This window comes from Coenobita brevimanus, chromosome 6 (genome assembly GCF_032717465.1).
Source record: "Coenobita brevimanus isolate Jiangsu-jjx chromosome 6, ASM3271746v2, whole genome shotgun sequence".
In the NCBI taxonomy this organism is placed as follows: domain Eukaryota; kingdom Metazoa; phylum Arthropoda; class Malacostraca; order Decapoda; family Coenobitidae; genus Coenobita; species Coenobita brevimanus.
Genome location: NC_136959.1, coordinates 13,581,199 through 13,596,829, shown reverse-complemented (window position 1 = coordinate 13,596,829; position 15,631 = coordinate 13,581,199). Strand labels below are relative to the sequence as shown.

General features: G+C 43.2%; 1 pseudogene; it reads left to right on the top strand.

Annotated features, from left to right (window-relative positions):
- Nucleotides 1–544: 544 nt before the first annotated feature.
- On the top strand, nucleotides 545–665 carry LOC145402847 (5S ribosomal RNA; annotated as a pseudogene).
- The last annotated feature ends 14,966 nt before the right edge of the window (nucleotides 666–15,631 follow it).

The following is a 15,631-nucleotide window of genomic DNA, read 5'->3' as shown; positions in this document are numbered from 1 at the left end:
CATGACCAAATAATTATTGGAAAAGAAACTAAATTTCATCTGTTCTTTCACTGCTGCCTCTCCAACGAACTTTACATGAATTACAGGACCTCTTTGAAAACAATATATTCCATGTAGGGCTTTCTGATATAATTATACTGTATTCAAGTACAGGAACGTTGGCCAGATATAACACAATGCAGTATGAAGTCCATTAGGCTACACCACTGTCTAAGGGCCATTTCAGTGTTAATGAAGGCATGGCTTTACCGAGCATGCAAAAAAACAAGATTACTTTGATCTCTCAGCAACGAAAGATATTCCCTCAAAGAAATGAAAAGGAAGAGGATTAAGAAAATAGATAAAAAAAACTCAGATGAGAGATGATAAATCCTGATTAAAAAGACAGCGCTGAAAAGGCTTAAGACAGGTCGAGAATGGATGTGTTAGGACTGATTTTAGAGAGATGAAGTAAAATTGGAGGGACAGAAGTGGTGTCAAGTGGAAAGTGAGGCAGATACGACGGTGTTTGAAAGGAGACAGGCAGAGTGATGGAAATGAAGTGGCTAAGAGAATTATACAACGTTGAGTACACCGCTTCCCGTCCGATCAGCGAAGTTAAGCAACGTTGGGTCTGGTTAGTACTTGGATGGGTGACCGCCTGGGAACACCAGATGCTGTTGGCATCCCTACGTGTCAAGTGGGGTTGGTGGAGGATTAGTGCCCCTCCCTGTAAAACAATTAACTCTAAGCCATTGGCCACCCCGTTTGGGATACATGGCGTCTGGCAATGAATGAATGAATATTTAGATGAAATTGTGGCTGGATAAGCAAATGTTGTCTGGGAGAAATACTGGCACAGGGAATGGGAAGCTAAGTTGACGAACCATGGCTCACATTCACGTCAATTAAGTAAGCTCTCAAACACCTCTTCCTAAGCGATTTAGTGTGTTTATTACAACTTTCTATCCTCTTTTGTGTTATTGAAACCATTATAATGTTGCCATACTTTGCATAAGTAAGATCCAAATTATATTAACCGGCTGGATCTAAAAGTATATCGCAAAGGGGAAGGTGCTGGGGAGCCTTCTTACTAAACGAGAATATGGGCCCAGGATGCTGACTAGGAAAGCGAGAACGTGGTTTAGCTTAAATGCCAGCGGTATATGACCCTGCAGCTGAAGCAAACCAAGGAAAGGAAATTTAACAACCTCGTATACAAGATACAGACAAGGCGGAACGAGTGTAAATTAAGGCCAAGTGGACAGACAGATAGAACACGAGAACCTGACGATGAAAAATCTAAGGGGGAAAAAAAGAAAGAAACAAAAAAGGATGGAAAGGGCAGAGTTGGAGACGGTGTGCGTGGGAGGAGAGAATCCAGAATCAAGCTGAGCACGAGAGACTGAAAGAAATCTTGTGTAAAAGATCATTGTTGGAGAGAATGAGTAAAATGAGACTGTGTGCTGAGAGCGGGGTGGAAAAAAATGAAAAAAATAAACACGAGAACTTTACTATACAATGTATAGATGGTGTGTTTGTGTTCTGATATAATAATAATGTGTGTGTGTGTGTGTTATGTGTGTGTGTGTGTGGAATGTAACTAACGGATAAGCTTGTTTTAAGGACTGAAAGGCAGCCAAGGAATTAGCCTATTGTCCTGAGGACTGTAAAACAAAAGTCAAGGCCACAGGGTTGAGTCCAAGTTTGACCTAGATAGGTCAGTGTAAAATTTTCTTCTGATTTATACCAAATTTATGTCACGTATTCTACTGTCACGTCGCGGACATAGAGTACAGTCTCATAGAATGCCATATAATTTCAAACGGTTTCAAGGAGTTTCTTGCAATACGGACCTAAGTCAAACTCTGCTCAGAGGCGGTTTGAAATATGCCGCTGGATTCACACAATTTTCATATCAATTACAAACAAAACGGAAGTGACGCCATGATGCTGTCGAACAATGCACCCCACCCTGATCGTACCGAGGTCTGGAGACTTTCATCGTGGACATTATTAATATTCGTAAAAGAATGCAGTATCTCACTAAAATGATATTTTGTTATTACAACACTTAAATCAACCCCGAAATATTCATCAAGCAGGTCATTCAGTGATGAATAGATGTTGATACATGTTACCCCGTGGCAGTATTTACCAGTCGGCATTACAAGGCCAAATTTTAAGCATTTCGAGCGCTATTTGCATACATTTTTAAAACAGCCTGTTGACGGGGAATTATGTGGCCATTATCCACAGTTGGCCTAATTTTCTTTAAATTTTTAATTTGAGGAGCGTAAATGAAAGGCTTGAGGCACAACAAGCTGGCAATGATTTTGTTATTGTCGGGCTGTCGGCATCCAGTGGCGACTTGCAGTAGTCGAAGTAAGTCGCCTTGTTGAGATTCGTAAATATTATTTAGTTCTTTGAGATATTATCAGTGGTTAATAGCAGAGGATGATGGCAGCAGTCTGACTGGCCATCATTGTATCAGACTGGCTGCCCTACAGAGAAAAGAATGGTTCTGCTGAGGAAAGATACCGATAACAGCGTAAATATGCAGTGTAATCATTCAGTTCAGGGTCATTATTTCAGCAGTATTACTCGTAAAACTATTCACTGGAAACAAGTAAACTGTGTCTTATAACTGGCACGACTCACAACACCGTTGTGGAAGCCATCTTGACAAAGTATGAAAGTTTTTCCGATGCCACGCATCTGGCTACGCAGAAAAGACTGTTTTGCTGGTGTCAGAGCTCTGTACGAAGTTTGCCCGTGCCCACCAAGTGTGGGCAAATATCTAACAACATCTGTACGAAACTGTATGACCATGATGAACCGCACAAAACGCGGCGTTAGTTCAGGGTAAGGCAAGACCGAAGGGATCCTATTTTGAGACCTATCAATCAAAAGTCAAGGTAACAGTGCAAAGTCAAAATCTGACCAGTGAGTTTGTGGTGAACTAACTAATTAAAACAGGATTGACATGATTTGGACCAATCTTGGTGGAAGGGTTGAGGATCAGTCAAGGGATTGATGTATTGTCTTTGAGAACAATACGTAAAAGGTTAAGGACACATGGCAAATTAAGCTAAAGCCATTTTTATCCGACCTAAGCCAGACTTTGTTGAAAGGGTCAAGGTTAGCCCCCCCCCAAAAAAAAAAAAAAAAATCGTTTGAGGGCACTCAGAGGTCAAAGCAACAGGGAAAAGTCAAAGGTCAGGGTCACAGAGCAAAGTCAACTGACATTTCTGATCCAGTCCGGACTAGACTTAGTGGAAGTGTTAGGGATCAGCAAGAATTAATCGATTGCAAGTCTCGGTCGCAGGACAAATTCATATATTCGTCGTTAGTGTTGCACTGAGTTTTCCTACATTGTTCACAATACGGTATACTTATTGAAAGAGAGAGAGAGAGAGAGAGAGAGAGAGAGATGATAAGGAAACTCCAGTTATCCCGATAGAAGGTCAAAAGACAAAATAATTATCGCATTCGAATATACCGAGTTAAAAAAATAAAGGTCACTATAAACATGAGTTCTGGAAGAAATTCCTGGACGAAAAAAAATAAAAAGAGGAGGACGATGAACTGGAGAAACAAAGACGTGGACGACGATGAACTGGAGAAAGAACATAGAATGATGGCAAAAGAGACTCGGGGAGGAACAAGGAAAAAGGATAGAAACGAAGAGAAGTAGGAAAACATGCATCGAAAAAAAATGGTAGAAACTAAGCACAAACGACAGAAAGAGGCGAAAAAAGAAAACTCGAGGGAAAGAGAAAGGCTGGAATAATGAAGAAATGGAAGGTAGTGTTGTAATGCGAGCCAGGACGTGAAGTGGTTCATTAGGAGACAAGTACTGTACCTGAGGACTCCATAAAAGACAGAGAAATTTTACCTGCTCTCTCTCTCTCTCTCTCTCTCTCTCTCTCTCTCTCCAATCATTTTCCTTTCATTTATAGCTATATCATTTTTTTTTTTTATCTAGGCTTACTTTGATGTACTGTAGGGTTACTCAGAGTTTTATTTCCAAATGAATGAGTAGGTAAAATAAACGAACAAACAAATTATATAATTATTTACACTGGAAAGTAAGGATGTCACTAAACAATTTCCTAACCATACAGTCATTCACCTGACAATTATTTCCATCAGACTGTGTTGTGCGCTACAATGTATACAATACTAGGAGAAAGGGAATGGGTCTCTTACTGTGATATTGTACGTACGATGAAAGAATATATGTGTATTGTGGGAAACAGTAGCATAGGTCGGTGATATTTACAACAAACGTCTCTGTAAGGGTCTTTGTAATTGAGTATTTATCTCAATCTTTCTGCACTGGGGTGACGTCTTGTCTTTAGGGGTAGCAATGTCTTGGGCGGCCTGGTTGCCTCTAAGTTCCAGTGCTGGGTCAGGGAACGGGAGATGGCCGCTACTGCCTTGCAGCATACTCACAGGACTGGTGTACAAGTGACCCTGGGGTGCGTTCAAAAGTGTGAAATCTGCCCGGTGGTGTCTGATGGACAGTTCTGAGGTGACTCGTGGCTCTAATGTTAACTTAAACAAGAGGATTAATCCTGCAAAAAGCTGGTCTGAGGTAAACTGTGACTATGAAGTAATTCTGTCTCTTGGGCAAGCTTTGGCTGTAAGATAAACCAGGACGAGAGAGGTATTTACTAGTTTTCATTTGCAAGGTAAACATTGTCATTCTCCAAGCATCGATTGGACATCATAACTAAAGATTATGATATTGCAATCTTTGCATCCTTTAAACATTTTGGAGACACCCAGTTCAGGTGTTCGACAAATTTTAAGTTTATTGATTCCAAGCAATACATCTTTCGATACAGAGGTATCTTTGACTCCACTGGATGACATATCAAATGGCTTTCAGTAACTCAGAAACCCATACGTTAGGAAGTATCCATATAGGCAACAAACGGCCGACAGTTGGTCTAGTGGGTTAATGTAACCTCGACTTAACTGTCTGGAGTGAGCTGCCTGATTCCAGGTCCCTACGATCCTGATGGCGTCGTAAAGAATGAAGCAACAAAGCAGCAATAGAATAACCTAACTCGTATATCATAATGTACTAGTTATGCTACCTTCTTCTGAACGTATGTAGGATTAGGGAGGAATTCTATTTGATATTGGTGATGTAAGTACAGTCAAGAGTAAGAGCAACCAATATAGAGTTATTAAACAATGTGTATGGTGATTGCGTAGAGTGGATATGATAAGATATAATGTGATTCGTGCAAGATGTGGAATAAGGAAGTTTTTTGACAATACGTTAGAAGACAGAATGCTCAGATAGTATGGTCATATGGAAAGAACTCGTGTAAATAGTGTGATGAAAAGCGTATATGTGTGTGAGCTGGAAGGTAGAAAGATGCATGGCTGGGCAAGAAGATGAATGGATATAGTAAATGAATGTGAAAGCTTAGGTATTGACGTTGATGAGGCTATAGAATTGACAGGGGAATGTCCTGCTAAAAAGAATCACTTACAAAGGGACACAGGAGAAGGATCTGTCATCAGTCATAAATGAGAAGCGCATCTGTGAAGGTAAATACCAATTCTAGATATGTAATTATTCCCAGTAGAATGCAAGATGGTCTTCATAGAGAGTACAGAACCATAGTGTAATTACATACTTCCATACAAATTGCCATGAAGAGTACTGAACAAACACACAAGACCCCAAATTTGTGTGTGTGTGTGTGTGTGTGTGTGTGTGTGTTTGTGTGTGTGTGTGTGTGTACCTTTGACTCCACAAAGCTCTTTTAAAATGCCTAAAAAATAAGTAAGAAGTATCTGGGAGAATTTGCCCAGAAAACAGTTGTGCCAAGCATGAAACGAAATGGTGAAGAAATAAAGGGATTTCACCAGCCTGAAAAGGATTTGCGAAAAGAAAGAAGAAAAACTGAAAGTTTTAGGTACGTCTCGCACTATGATATATATATATATATATATATATATATATATATATATATATATATATATATATATATATGTATATATATATATATATATATATATATATATATATATATATATATATATATATATATATATATATATATATATATATATATATATATATATATATATATACAGAGAGAGAGAGAGAGAGAGAGAGAGAGAGAGAGAAGGTGGCTGTTATGCCTGTGAGGTTGAGGCTGGATTCCAGGAGACTGGGTGGCGACAGGAAAGGTGTGAGGCCTCTTTCACTGGGCATATTGTTGCTTCTGTGTGTGTGTGTGTGTGTGTGTGTGTGTGTGTGTGTGTGTGTGTGTGTGTGTGTGTGTGTGTTCTGGTGTCAACATCTTTTTCCATATGAAGTTGTAGTATCACACATTTTACATAATTTTTAAAGCTGTTTAGTCATAATTAACAGTGTGTAATGAAGTGTGAATGATGAACAACCAAATATCATGTCGCTGTTAGCTGTGGTATAGGAAGAAGGTGGATGGCAGACCACAAGGGCCACCCTGTTTCAATTATAAAATGAAGGTTAGGAGAAGTGAAAAGATATCTGAATTGTGCATAAGTGTAAAGTCCTGGGGAACCATTTATTATGTTGGTATATGTGAATGTACTTAATACCATTTAATAGAGGTGTATAATGTGCTAGTAGAGTTGTCATTTATCTCTACTTTTTGCATAAGCCCAGAGTATATGTATGTGCTCGGCACCTCACTTTTTAGCTGACCTAAGCACCGCGCTCTAGTCGGCACGGTGAGCGTACACCGTCAGAGGCCGTTTTACAGTTATAAAGGGAGGTGGTGTCGCTCCTACATATCTCTCGGGTCGCAGTTATATTATTCTGTACCCAATAAAGAGAGATTTAATCTGCTCATTTCTGTCACCTTACGCTACCACTTAATAACAGACCAGCTTCCACCTTCTCGTGGCAGAGGACCTTTGGTGGGAAGTGTCGGGCAGTGACGGCGAGTAGCTGACGTGTACTACAGACAGTGTCGTCGATCCAACACGGTGGTCTAGTTATACTCATACAGCGAACACTTAATATGTAGTCAACTGCTACTCCATAACGGCTACATTAAATTGTTGGCCAGCAGTGCGACGATACATTTTATTGGTGCTAGCGGTGGTACGATATTTAGTGCTAGCCGTGTACCGATACATTAAATTGGTGCTCAGTGCTGGGATACGATACGTGCTAAAGGGCTTTATGCTGTGAACCAGTAACCCTTGCAATCGCTCGTTCCTGAAGGTGAAACAGAAAATCTTACCCTACTATTGTAAGGGGACTAATTACTAGTGAGTTAAGTGGAGCAGATAAACTGGAGTGGTAAATATTAATTCCTCCCATTATTCTGCCAGTGCGAGATTCCTATCTTAATCACAAACTGGCAGTTATCTCGCCCTGTGGTGTGCGAGATATCTCCATCTTCAAACGCAAACTGGCAACAATCTCGCTCTCGTGTGCGAGAGGCGAGATAAGGAGAGTTCAAGCCAGTGCGGTGAGGAGTGGATCAACTAGCGACTTCTAGCAACTGGCGCGGACGGCCGAACCGAGCCGAAAGGGGGAAGCCGAGAGCGGCCGAGAGGTGCCACGATTGTGTGTGGTGCGTTGTGGCATCTGCCTGGCGTGGTACAGGCGACCAGTCACTTGCTAACTCTCACAGCGAGCGTGTGCTGCGCATGGTTCGAGGATTCTGGTGGAGTGTGGAACGTGGAATGTGGAACATCATCCTGGACTTTCATCTAGGTAGTGTCCATGCATTAATCCACACACACACACACACACACACTTGAATCAACACACGTTAGTTAGTTGATGAGTGGAAATAAAGGTTTCTCAGAATTCCCTTGAAATAAATATATTTTCTGTGTATTTTATATATTTTTTTTTTTTATGCGAGGAAGAAGGAACCAAAGGCCATGGCCCGCAGTAACAGTTCCCTCCAAGAGAAAAACAAAATACAATAGAGAGCCAAATTCAAGATCCGATCATTTTGAGATGCCTGGACACACTGCGTTTGAAAGACTGGAGATCAAAGGCAGCAGGAAATACAGACAGAGGGAGACAGTTCCAGAGCTGACCTGTTGCATAAATGAAAGACTGGGAGTAACGGTTAACTCTTGCATTAGAGAGTTGGACAGAAAAGGGATGAGAGTTTGCTGCAGACGGGTGCTACGCGCCCGTCGTAGAGGTGGAGGAATGCAAGCAGACAGTTCAGAGGAGCAGTGACCATTAAAATAGTGATAGAAAAGAGATAAAGATGCAACAGTGCGGCGAAGAGACAGAGGTTGAAGGGAGTCAGTAAGAGGAGGAGAGTTAATGAGACGAAAAGCCTTTGACTCCACCCTATTGAGAAGAGCTGTATGTGGGGAGCCTCCCCACACATGAGAGTTGTACTCCACACAGGGGCGGATAAAACCTCTGTATAGAGTCAACAATTGTGCAGGGGTAAAGAAAGAGCGGAGTCGGCTTAGCACACCCAATCTCTTGGAAGCAGATTTTACAAGAGATGTAATATGATCCTTCCAAGATAAGTCCTGAGTAAATGAAACCCCAAGCATGTTCAAGGATGATGCAGGATTAAGCTGAATATTATTAAACATTAATGGGTATACCTGTGGAAGATTTTGTCGGGTTGATAGGTGTAAGAACTGAGTCTTAGATGCATTAAAGACAACCATATTATTTTTACCCCAGTCAGCGATACGAGCCAAGTCAGACATTAGGTGTGCCATAGCCTCATCCCTTGTTTCTTGAAGTAACTGTTGAGATGGGCGTTGCGGGAACCGAATGGAAAGGTGAAGGGCGGAGTCATCAGCGTATGAGTGGATAGGGTTAGATGTACAGCTTAGAAGATCGTTGATGAATAAAAGGAAGAGAGTTGGTGATAGGACAGAGCCCTGAGGAACACCACTGTTGATAGATCTAGGAGAAGAACGATGGCCGTCTACAACAGCGGCTATAGAACGACCAGAAAGGAAGCTAGCGATGAAGGCACAGATAGAAGGATAGAAACCGTAGGAGGGCAGTTTGGAAATTAAAGATTTATGCCAGACTCGATCGAAAGCCTTTGAGATGTCAAGTTCAATGGCAAAGCTTTCGCCAAAGTCCCGAAAGGAGGATGACCAGGAGTCTGAAAGGTAGGTGAGAAGATCGCCAGTGGAGCGTCCCTGACGGAACCCATACTGACGATCGGAAAGAAGGTTGTGATAGGAAAGATGCCTTAAAATTTTTCTATTAAGAATTGACTCGAAAACTTTTGAAATACAGGACGTTAAAGCAATTGGACGATAGTTGGAGGGTTGGGAGTGGTCACCCTTCTTTGGGACTGGCTGAATGAGAGCAAACTTCCAGCAAGAAGGAAAGGTACAAGTTGACAGACAAAGGCGAAAGAGTTTGCCTAGGCAGGGTGTAAGCACAGAAGCACAGTTCTTGAGAACAACAGGAGGGACCCCATCAGGCCCATATGCCTTGTTAGTACTGAGGCCAGTGATGGCAGAAAATACATCAACTGAAGAAATTTTAATGTCAGCCATGAGGAAGTCAGAGGGGAGAAGTGATGGAGGAACAGCACCGGAATCGTCTAAGGTGGAATTGGAGGAGAAAGTCTGTGCGAAGAGATCTGCTTTATCAGTAGAAGAAATAGCTACAGAACCATCAGAGTTGAAAAGAGGAGGGAAGGATGATGAGGTAAAGTTGTTAGAAAGATTTTTGGCAAGGTGCCAGAAGGAGCGGGAAGAATTCGAGTTGGAGAGTTGAGAGCATTTAGTATGGATGAAATTATTTTTAGTAGAGCGAAGAACAGACTTAGCACGATTCCGGGCAGAAACGTAAAGATGATGTGATTCAGGGGTGGGTTGGCTCCGGTACCTTTTGTAGGCCCTCTCCTTGTTGCGGACAGCATTAGAACAAGCATGATTAAACCAAGCCTTTCTTGCGTTAGTCAAAGGATATGAGAAAGGAATGTATGCTTCCATGCCCGAGAGAATAACCTCCGTAATGCGCGAGGCACACTCAGATGGCTCCCGGCCATGGAAGCAATAATCATTCCAGGGAAAATCAAAGAAGTACTGCCTGAGGGCCTCCCAGTTCGCGGCTCCAAAATGCCACAGACGACGTTTCCCTGGAGGGTCCACAGGCCGTACCGGAGTGATAGGACAGGTTAAGGTAATAAGGTTGTGATCGGAGGAGCCCAACGGAGAGAAAAGATTAACAGAGTAAGCAGAAGGATTAGTTGTGAGGAAGAGGTCAAGTATGTTGGAGCTCTCTCCAAGGCGGTCAGGGATATGGGTAGGGCGCTGTACAAGCTGCTCTAGGTCATTAAGGATAGAAAAGATGTAGGCTTGTTCACCAGGTGGATCCGTGAAAGGAGAGGAGTGCCAAAGGTGGTGGTGAACATTGAAATCTCCAAGAATGGAGATTTCAGAGAAAGGTGAAATGGACAGAATGTGTTCCATCGTAGAAGTAAGATAGTCGAAGAATTTTTGATAGTCAGTAGAATTAGGGGATAAGTAAACAGCACAGATATATTTAGTCAGAGAATGACAGGAAAGCCGAAGCCAGAGTGTGGAGAATTCAGAAGAATCAAGTTCAGGAACATGAGAGCAAGATAAGTCGTTGCGTATGTATACACAACAGCCACCTTTGGCTTTGAAATGAGTATAGAGAAAGTAGGAGGATACAGAAAAGGGTTTGCTGTCGGTTGCCTCAGACAGCTGAGTCTCCGTCAGAAAAAGAAGGTGAGGTTTAGAGGAGGAGAGGTGGTGCTCAACGGAGCGAAAGTTAGATGAAAGGCCGCGAATGTTGCAGAAATGAAGAAGAAGAGAGTCAGACAGTGGTTCCAGGCACCTCGAGTCGTCACCGGGAGAGGGGCAGATGGCGGGGGCATTTATGGTCCCCCCCCCTGGGGACTCCGAGGCTTACCATAACTATCCTTTTTTATGTCAGTTTATCTTCCTGTAACTGGGAGGGGAATATTACTGACAAGGTTAGATGGATACAGTGAAGTGGGGACGTAGAATTAGGGAAATAGGGATTAGCCAATCCCACTAGACTCAGAATTTTATGAGTGGGTTGATACATCAAATAAAAGTGCTCAGACATATTAAATGAGTGAAGGACATATTGAGGATCAAGGTGATGAGGATATTTCTGAAGGACAGGATGAGGATTTGAACGTTTTACATTTGCGTTCTGGTCATACTTATTCAACAGTCCCAGAGCAATCAGTTAGATCCAAAATGGCCACTAGTCTTGCTAATGAGGGTAATCCTAGTGAGGAGACTGTGAAAGCTGAGACTACAACAGTACCTTTGGTCACTCAGGATATGCAAAATCCAGTCATTAGTGATAGTACTACAACCACTCACATACCTGTGTATACTTCAGATATTTTTAGTACACCACAAGGTTCTGGACAGAATTTATTTTCTGTTCCTTATTCAAATGCATGGGGTATAAACACAGATGGTATTAGCATGCAAACCCAGAATCCTAATCAATGGGGCATGAATACTAATATTGGCATGCAAATCCAGGGTCCTTATCCAAATACCTGGGGCATGACTAACAATATGGGCGTGCAAGGTCAGACTAACCCTTCTCCTCTGTGGCAGATACCAGTACCTAATATGGCTACTGATATAGTACAGCAGCATCCTAACTGTACTGAAAGTTAGGCTTTGGCGAAGGCAGGCATATGCTATGCAGAAGCTAGCAAAGCCTTGCAAACTTCGGGCTGGAGAGATACAGTTACTATTTCTCCACAGCAAAGGACCAAGGCTGTTAAGCCAGAGGTGAAAAGATGGTATGTCATACATGGGCATTGTCCTTATGAAACGGACTGTTGCCCCTTTGTCAATGAAATGAGGAAGAAACTAGGGAACCCAGCTAGTTCGGGGGAAGCTCAGGGCCGTGCACAAAAGTAACTAAAATAGTACAATCCACCGGTGCGTGTGTGGCAGCTATTACTAAGGTGGACTTATTATCTATTCCTTGGATCATAGGGAAAGGCCAAGTGTCCCTGATCGTGGATACAGGGGCATGTACAAACATTATTTCTAGTAAAGCGCTGGAAAGACTTAAAGGTAAATTGCTTCTAACAAACTGGACATTATCACCACCTGATGTAATGTTGACAGGTGTGACAGGAAGTAGAATGAAGATTGTAAGCCAGGTGCCGTTGACATTGAGGGCAGATAAATGATCTCCTGTGTTACGTGCTACGTTAAGTGGTTGAGGATTTTCCTCTGCCAGCTGATGGGCTGTTAGGCTTTGAGACCATGGAGGAGTATGATATAGTAATACACCCTCAAAGACATTCCATTTCCTTTAATAGGAAAGAGTTTGTAGGCCTTAATCCCTCAGCAACACGAACTGGAACTGGCATCCAATCAGGAGCCATCCAACCAGTTGTGACCCCGACAAGTGAAGCGTCAAGGGAGTCCCCGGATGCACACGAAGCGGAGGGTATGGACTGGAAGAAAGTCAGGGCTATAGTGAGTGGTAATCACCACTTACCCAGTCAAACTGTCTGTAAAATTCCTGTCCGAGTACCTGACGTGTCGGTGGGAACTGATGTAGCATGCTTAACTGAGACTGTAAAACATAAGGCATTGTCGCTGGAATCGACTCTGACTAGCATTGGCCAAGACCAGAAGACGCCCCTCTTCATCGCAAATATGAGTGGTGGCGCAGTTAAGCTCAGAGATGGTTGTTATATAGGCGACTTGATGTGCTATGGTGCCCCCATAAAGGAAGTCGACGACGTGCCGGTGATCTCTCCTGTAGTTACATCTCAAGCAACGACTCAGTCGGAACCCGTACGTCTGGCTAAGGAAAAACAGCTGGAGCAATACGTGAAGGTCACGGATAATGTAGACCATAAAACATGACTCCTAGCCCTCCTTAGAGAATTTTCCGACGTAGTAGCACTTCCAGGAGAAGCGCTGGGTAGGACGGATAGGGTGAAGCATCATATTGGTTTGTGCCCTGGTACAAATCCAGTTTATGTGCCCGCATACCGTCTACCGCACAGCCAAAGGGAAGCAGTGGAATGCACCACTCTTTCTAGTGCCTAAGAAGGACGGTGGTGTGAGACCTGTTGTGGATTTTCGGCAAGTGAACAAACAGTACCGGATCGTTACCCGATTCCGCATCTGCGAGATTTACTTCAATCATTAGGTAAGGAAAATACTGTGTTTACTTGTCTGGATCTAGCGTCAGGGTATTGGCAGGTGGAGCTGACCGAAGAGTTGCGTCCCATTACTGCTTTTAGCACTCACTGTGGGCACTTTGAATTTCTCCGGATGCCTTTTGGACTGAGTAATGCTCCTTTAACATTTCAGCGGATGATAAACCTGTTTGGCGAGATGTTAGGGCAAGACGTCTTAGCGTATCTAGATGACCTATTTTCCTACACCACAGAACGAGGATCAGATAAGATCGTTCCTAGGCCTCACTGGCTTTTATAGGAGTTTTGTCCACAGGTATGCCATCATAGCATCACCTTTAACAACGCTACTTAAGAAGGACGCTGCATGGAAATGGTGACCCTCGGAAGAGAAAAGCTTCAACGAGCTCACACAAGCCATGTCAGAAACACCCGTATTAGCGTTTTCCTGATTATACTCAACCTTTCTATCTGTGCACGGACGCCTCAGGTCTGGGTCTGGGAGCGGTGTTACAGCAGAAGGATGAGCACGGTAAGACACATACCATAGCGTATGCTAGTAGGGCATTAAGACCCCCAGAGAAGAACTATTCGACGACACATTTGGAGACATTAGCAGTCGTGTGGGCGTTAGGACATTTCCGGGATATTATTTTTGGCTACCGGATAATTGTTTTAACTGACCATGCACCCATACGCGACTTGTTTAAAGGAAAAAAACTTGCACGGTAAGGTTGCGCGTTGGTTTGGCAAGGTAATGGAGTTTGATCCAGAGGTCAGATATTGACCAGGCCGTCAAAATGTGTAGCCGACGCGTTGAGTAGAAATTGCTGCTACCATAGCCGAGGATGTTGCTCTTGCAGAGTATTCCTCAGACACGGTAAAAGCGGAACAACGTAATGATGCGATGTGGTCTCAAGTCATCTATGCCTTGGAGTCTGGCGACGAGACTTGTCTACCTGAACTCCCAGTACCAATGACTCACTTCCATCTTCAACAGGGGCTTTTATAAGCAACCCCCAGGGAAGGACACTGCATATCAGTTGGTTGTTCCTGCTACCTTACAGCAAGCCGTGCTATAGTTAGTTCATGACGTACCTCAAGCGGGTCATCCCGGTTGCGATAGATGCATACGTGAGGCGAGAAAGAAATACTATTGGCCGACCATGAGGAAGGACATAGAAGCCCACGTCAGTCAATGCGTCAAATGCGCGGAAATACGAGGAACGACGGGACTTTCGACTCCCATCTTAGAGTATCCTCTACCGGAAAAACCCTGGGATACAGTCTCCATTGATCTCTTAGCGTTGCTGAGAAGTTGTCAAGGTTCAAGTTATGTACTGGTGGCAGTGGACCATTTCTCACGATTCACTGTTTTAGCACCTTTACAGACGAAAACTTCAGAGGAGGTGGCGCACGCTTTTGTGACTTCAGTGATTGGTCCATACTCTACACCTAAGGTATTGCTCAGCGATAATGGCAGTGAATTTCGTAACCAAGTGTTACAAGAAATCTGTCGTATGTATGGAGTAAAGCAAGTTTTTGTAACGCCTTACAGTCCTAAGAGCAATGGCCTGGTGGAGAGAAGAAACAGGAAGATACTGGAAGTCTTGAGACCAGTAATAACCTCAAATCAAGAGGATAACTAGGAAGACTGGTTACCACATGTAGCGGCAACCATCAACTCCTCAGAAAATTCATCAACTGGGAAGTCTCCTCATTATATCCTTTATGGAGAAGAGAAAGTGTTACCCTACGATTTGTTGGCTGGACCTCCTTCTCCAGTAGACAACGAAGAAGACTACGCAAAGGTACAGTTGTTGAAATTCCAATTTATACACAGTGAAGTACGGAAAAGATTAAAAGCCTTAAGAGCGGAGATGATGGCGAAACAACACAAAGGTAGTCAAGAAAAGACGTTACAGGCAGGCCAGAAGGTCATAATCCACAACCCTGAGAGAATTTCCAAGCTCAGACCTAAGTTCCGCGGACCATATACCGTTGTGGAACGAGTACGTGGAAATACTTATAGAATAAAGGATGAAGCTAATGGAACTCAGGAGGCAGTATATGCTGCTAGGATCAAACTAGTAAGTCAAGAGCTAGGCCTATCGTCTGATGTGTTGTGCCCTCTGTCTTCGTCGCAGTCTATGTCGTCATCCGTACCTGTCCCTAACCAAGAGTATCGCAGCAAGCTACGATCCCACAACAAGAGTGATTAAGGGAGTATCTACTCTTGCAGAAAAAAAAAATGTGGCTGTGGCTCAAACTCCTCGTGCGTTGCTTGGGGTGGACCTATGGAACGACATCGGACATGGACACGACTGCGTTAATGCCAGGAGCACTGAAGAGCCCACTTGGAGAAGTCGTGGTAGTGGAAGATGCAGTATGCGTCTACTATCCAATGGAAGGCTATCTCCAAACGCCAGATATTGTCAAGGAGGTCTCCAAGGGCTTGTCGAATCTCAGACAGCAACTATTGGAAG